Source organism: Elephantulus edwardii, unplaced genomic scaffold, assembly GCF_000299155.1.
Source record: "Elephantulus edwardii isolate Elephantulus edwardi_28Jun2011 unplaced genomic scaffold, EleEdw1.0 scaffold00008, whole genome shotgun sequence".
NCBI classification, from domain to species: Eukaryota; Metazoa; Chordata; class Mammalia; order Macroscelidea; family Macroscelididae; genus Elephantulus; species Elephantulus edwardii.
Genome location: NW_006399758.1, coordinates 35189276 through 35196199, shown reverse-complemented (window position 1 = coordinate 35196199; position 6924 = coordinate 35189276).

Below are 6924 nucleotides of genomic sequence, written 5' to 3'. Positions count from 1 at the left end.
GATAGAGCAGAGTTTATTGCTGTTGTACATAACAACGACAACAATGCTGAGTGAAATATATTTTTTAAAAAAATAGTTCTTGTAGTTTAACTGGAGCATAATATACTCAGGACCTGCCCAATAACAAGTATTCACTATAGTACAACAGACTTCAGAGAGGTAGTAGAAGCTGCTCAAGATCCATAAATTTAGACGCTTTAGAGAATCTATCTATGGAATCTAAAGGTCTCTGGGGTTTATCAGTCTTCCAGAGAAATGCATTCTTAGCCTTTGTGCTCAAACATTTTTTGCAAGCCCCCTATTCATTAACACAGCATCTCATTCCTCCTTCAATTTCCCTCTGTGCTCTATAGATGCTATTTCTCAGAGCTATCTCACATGTCCCCAAGAGCAGAAACTTGTTGTGTTTATCATTTCTTTTTAAAATAAATACTGTTGTTGTTGTTGTTGTTGTTGTTGTTGTTGTGTGCCATGGAGTTGGAACCAACCCATAGCAGACCTTCTGGTGGGTTTTCAAGACATTAGAGGTCATGTTACGCCAAGACGTTATTTAGAAGTACAAATTAATATTTCATTCAAAAACTCATGGATATTTCAGGGAAGTTTAAATATTTAGTAAAATTGTATATGAAATGCCTTTTTAAAAATTTTATTATTTTTACGTGTGTGTACAGTCAAATGGGATCTGACTGGCACAGGAGGAGATTGTCCCTCCTTCTCCAGCAGAGCATCTGGTGGATTCGAACCGCACACCTATGAGATTGCAGTGTAGTTTCTTGCCACTAGACCAGAAATGCCTTAAAATAAAAGAAAAAAATTTCTTAGAAATCCTGGAATCTTCAAGACAACTCTCAAAAGTACATGGATTGAATGGGAACGTCCATATCTGACCTTTACCAACTTCACAAAGGGAACTGTCCCTTTAACAATATCAACAAAACAAAAGCAATTCCCATGAGATCAGACATGTCTCCTATGTCTTCATACTTCTTTCTATTCATCTCAATACCAACCTGACTTTTATGTTGTTGTTGTTGTTATGTGCCATCAAGTCACTTGGAACTCATAACGACCCTACATACAACAGCCCTAAACTCTGCTCTATCCTGTGCCAATTGCACTGCCTCGGACACACCCATCCTGATTATCCCAGTCACTGAATCAATCCACCTCTTAGAGGGTCTTCCCTTCTTGTACCGTCCCTCCCTCTCCAACGAACTATCCCTCCTTACAACATGTCCAAAGTATGTCAGACGAAGCCCCAGAATCTTTGTCTCAAGAAGCAGCCCAGTTTAACCCTCTCCAGGATGAATCTGTTTGTTTTCTTGGCAGTCCATGGTACATTCAATACTTTTCTCCAGCACCATACCTCAAAGGCATCAATTCTCCTCTATCCTTCCCAGTCATTGTCCAACTCTCTGATGCATAACAAATGAGTCTCCAGAGTGACACCATTGCTCTTCAGTACCCTGGAGAGGTCCCTTAACAGCAGACTTTCCCGTGTCAATGACCTTTTAATTTCCTGTCTACTGGTGCCAAGAGTGTTGACTATGGAGCCAAGCAGACTAAAGTTGTTAACAATCTCGATCTCTTCACCATCCATCCTGATGCTGCCAATTGTCCAGTGGTGAGAATCCTTGTCTCCTTGACATTCAATCCATATTGAAAGCTGCAGTCCTTGACTTTGGGAGCAAAGATTTCAGGTCCTCCTCAGTTGTGCCATCTGCATAACGCAGATTGTTAATAGATCTTTCACCAATCCTGATGCCACACTTTTCCTCATAATGGGTCCAAAATCCAATGTGATAGCTCACAGACCATACAGAACCATATCGGGAAGTCAAAGGGCTATAATTCAGCTTAGTAGCAGAATACAGTCAGGACAGCTTCCAAAATGCTTTCGGGCACCTCAGCCTTGAGTCTCTGGCTTTACCCCAGTGTTAAAAATTCTTAGTTCTTCCACTATTGGTTCTCGGACCCCACTCCACTACAGTCCTCCAGCAAACTTTGGCAAAAGGCTCTTAGCTCTGATTCAGTGGTATAGCAGCCCAAGTTCTGCTTCCTCTCAAGTCAGGTCTCTTGTTCTCCACTGTGGTTGCTATGGCTGTTGTTCTCATAGACCTTAATATGACTGGTGCAAGGATCTGTAGTTCTGAAGGAGAAATTGTATCCTCTGTTGTTGTTGTTGTTGTTGTGTGCCATCGAGTCACCTGTGACTCATAAAAGCCCTATGTACAACAGCCCTAAATCCTGCTCTGTCCTGTGCCAATCTCACTGTCTCCAACACTCCCACTCTTATTACCCCACTGAATCAGTCCATCTCATAGAGAGTCTTCTTCTCCTGTGCTGTTCCTCCACCCTCCAGAGCATGATGTCCTTCTCCAAGGACCAGTCTCTCCTTGCAATATGTCCAAAGTATGTCAGACAAAGCCTCAGAATCTTTGCCTCCAAGAAGCAACCCAGTTTAACCCTCTCCAGAATGAACCTGTTTGGTTTCTTAGCAGTCCAGCTTGCTTTTTTTTCTGGTGGTAATGTTCCTCATCTGTTGCTCGATTTGCTCAGTTAAATGGTGAGACTAGACATCCTTTTGTGATAGGCTAGTACACCCTATTCAAATTTTCTCATTCATCTAGGAAAGATATTTTGACCATTCTTCACACCACAGGATCTGGTGGTGTAGTAAAAATGTGAAAGTTCAAGAATTAGTGCTGATGAGGATACATGTGACACAAATCCTAAGAACAATCAGGGAATGTCAAGAAAAAGTCCTTTATCTGCTGGTAGTAGTATTTTACTCATCATTTTTTTCAGCATATGTATCTGAACATGAACTATACTCCATATTTTGCATTAACATTTTTGCATTTATTATGACAAGAAACATTTTAGTATACCTTTATGTTTCCTTAGCCAAAATGTTATCCTAATAAAATTTTTACATGCATTCCAACGAAGTGTGTATTTTTAAAAAGCATGAAATAAAATATTGATTTGAATTATTTGAGCTGATTCAAAACACTGAGGGTTGGAATATGTCTTTCAAATATTGTAAGATATTAGAAAATGAAACCCAATTTCTGAAATTCTTCTGATTGTTCGAATTCTAAACTCAAAACATGTGTATCACAATAAGATTTCAGACTCATGAACCATTATTTATTCTGGATGATCTGAAGATAGATTTCCTGAGAGAACCACAAGTATATTACATAACATACCCTGTTAGGATATATTTGTATAAGCAAAACCTTTGTTGATTTAATTTTAGTTAGTTCCACATGTATCAATACACCCCTAACACCAGCCTGTTATCATTTGTACTTATGTATACCTGTAGGACATGACTCCTGTGGTTCATATATAAACATAATCTGTGTTACTCCTTATATTTTCTTTCAAAAATGTGTATCTAGAATATTTGATATAGGTGGAGATGTCTGAAGTGAAGAGGCAATGTCCAAGAATGTCTTGGAATTCCTAAAACTCCAATAAAAACATTATGAAAACCCCTTTCTAAGGGTAACACATTACATTATTTTAACTCCTACCACTTCAAAGAGTAAAGGGATATTTTCTTTTTCTAGATTTATCTCTTCAAAGCATTTTCACTTTTTCATTTCCTCTATTTGTCACAATTAGGAGAGCAGTAGTAATATGTTTACCAAATCTATACATTAAAAAAGTTGCAACTACTGTGAACCCTTTTCCGGCTTACACATTTCCATAAGGCATGATGAGCATACTAATGAATGTTGAGCCTTCAGTTTCTCCTCAATCTCATCATTTCTCTTTTCCTAGGAAACTTCCTAGGAGCTCTGGTGGCCTAGAGGTAATAAGCTGTATTGCAATTCAAAAGGATGCAGTTCAAGGCCACCAGCTGCTTGTCAAGAGAAAGATGAGTGATCTCCTCCCATGCAATTAATTGTCTCTGAAAACCCACTGGCGTTTTAGAGTTACAGGTCATTTCCAGCTATACAGTACCCAACGGATAATTAAATTACTCAGTTAACTATTACTTATTCTTCTGTACCTTTTATGAAATGAATTATTAAGACTCAATTAATGGAGCTTAATTGCACCAATTAATAAATGTTGTAAGACAATTTTGGTAGAAAAAAAGAGAAAAATATAATACTTTATGTACTAATAAGATTGATAATAAACAGATGCCTCATTTATATCCATATTGTCTTCTTAACTTTCTCATTGGAGGACCTAGAGAAATAGGCATGTTGAGATCTTGGCAAACCCAAACCCCAAGGCCAGGTGATGCACTGCTGCATTCTGCAGACTTCTATTCCTAAATCCAAAGACTGAGTTATGGGAAAAGTTAATAGTAAGAGCAATCTCCAAAATGTCAATAGTAACAGGCAGAACACACACTGGGTAACCTTGAAATTTTTACGGTTTAAAGCTGTTTGGTTGAAACTCATTCACTATATTATAAATAGCAATCCATTTTATTTTAGGGTATGTTATTTAAACATATGCAACCACTACACTGTTGTTGTTGTTGTGTACAATAGTCAAATCAAAACCAACCAACAGCTAATCCTCTGGCAGGTTTTCAGAGGCAGCTAATCACTTAGGAGAAGATTGTCCACCTTTCTACCACACAGACACTGGTGGATTTGAACTGTGTGCCTTTGGGATTGCAACGCAGCTTCTAGGCCACTAAAGCTCACTAGTAATTTTATTTATATAACCATATTCTCTGATAGTATTGAATAAAATAAATATTATTACTCTAGTGCCTAATACAATAATTAAATGATATGTTATTTTTACATATGTACACATATAAACATTTATCTTCTTACTAATTTTTATCTTTTTTCTATTGTATATAATGACTCATACAAGTATTTCTATAAGTAAATAAAACAAGCATATTAATAAACTTTTAATAGCATAGTTACGAGATATTCTGGCATAAAGTTCCTACTTTGGGGCTTGAACTAAAAAAATTCAGAACATGTTTAAATAACTCAACATGTTTCATTTTTGCATCAATGATCTTATGTATCACATATCTTACTGCTTAGACGCCTAGTAGGTATAGTGATGGTTATTAGCCTTTATCTGTTTTAGTTCCAGAATACCTAGAAAATTTTCTGTTACCCTTAATGAATGAGGAAAATAAAACTGCTTGTTACTGGTGTATTAATAATAATTTGATAGTTGATTGCTTTCAGAGCTTAATTGTTCTTTCTTCAATTCTGCCAGTCTAGATCAGTATCTAAGAAATCAGCATTACTGAAGATTAGTTCCAAGATTTTGTGTTAACAGATTGTAAGTCAAGGCTTAATTTATTTCTGAGGGCACTCAATATTATAAATAAAAAGGAAGGTAATAGTATTAATGGAAATGTTTGAGTCAGTGGTTGTAAGAAAGCATAATTAGAATTAACCTAGTAAGTTCATACGATAGATGTCAAAGATTAATTTAAAATACAGCCATTGATTAAACTAACTTTTCTCATTTTGAAAATAATCTTTTCCTTTTAAAGAAATAGATATATAAAATAACCTTTGCCTCAAAACAGTGTAAATGGAACAAATAATAATTATTTCCATTCATTATTTTAAAAAGAAGTTGACAGCTAATCCATTGTCTTAGCTAATTACTGCTATTATGACAGAAATAGCAAACATGCGTAATTTTAGTGGACATTCATTATTTCCCCCCTTTTTGGAGACTAGAGGTTGGGAAAATTAGCATGCTGTCTCTACGAGAGTTATTTTCTTGATTATTTTTGTAGAATGGTTATTATATATTTAGCTTTTATCTTGGCTCTTTAGGTGATATTTACATGGGATTGCATCTATTTTTGCCCATTTCTGCTTGCTGGCTTATTTACTCTCTAATATCTCAAAAGAGATTGGCATTAGACACATCCTACACTAATAAACTAATTGATAGAACAAAAATTCTGTTCCAAATGGGATTATAACCACAGATAGAGGAGTTTGGACGTATAATATGTATTTTAAACCCTAAGATCCATCTTTAGAAAAGTACCTTTTGTCAGTCTTCAAAATTGTATCTGCTTTTTCGAGTCAGTATTTCATCTGCATCAAGAAAAGTCAACACTTTGAAATTGGATTAGAATGAAGCTTCATAAAACTAAAGAGAAAAGACTTCCAAAAATTGAGGAATAAGAGAAGAAATCCCTTTGAGTTGTTCAAAGAATCTCAAGGTAATGGCTTCTCCCTCAACCTGATCACAAAGTCTGAGTTCTACAGCTGTTTAAGGAAAGCCAGAGTCCTTATCTCAGCATTGCAGAGAGTTCCTTCAGGTGCTTTGCTGACCCTGTAAAGGGTAATTGCTTAATATTTGAGGGAGGCGTGGTGTATGCTGCAACAAGAAGTTAAGAATCATTTAAGAAGGAATAATAGGATTTAAATTTTAATAATTCATAAGATTCCTTAACAGGCAAGATTTTAATTACATCTTTATCAGCTGTAAAGTCCAGTGCAGCACAACAGTAAATAGTGTAACTATTTTAACTCCAATATATCATGCATAAGCTATTTGAAAATATATTTCATTCTTTTCTTGCTAAAATTACAAATAAAAATGTAATGTGTTCATACATTATTATAAATACATAAGCATTCTGAAAATTTTAAAATATACTAAATTATATACTTACATCTATTATTAGATATTTTAAAGGAATTATGAAACAAGAATAAAATTATTATGAATTTAAGCATCCACATTAGTCACTTTTCAAAAGTTCACTGACTTTTGTAGATTGTTCACAGCTTCAGTTTGATTGGCTCCACGGTCAACACTCTTGGCACCAGTAGCCAGGAAATCAAAAAACGTATTGTGATGGGAAAGTCTGTGCTTAGGGACCTCTCTAAAGTACTCAAGAGCAACGGTGTCTCTCTGGAGACTAAGGTGCGCCTGATACAG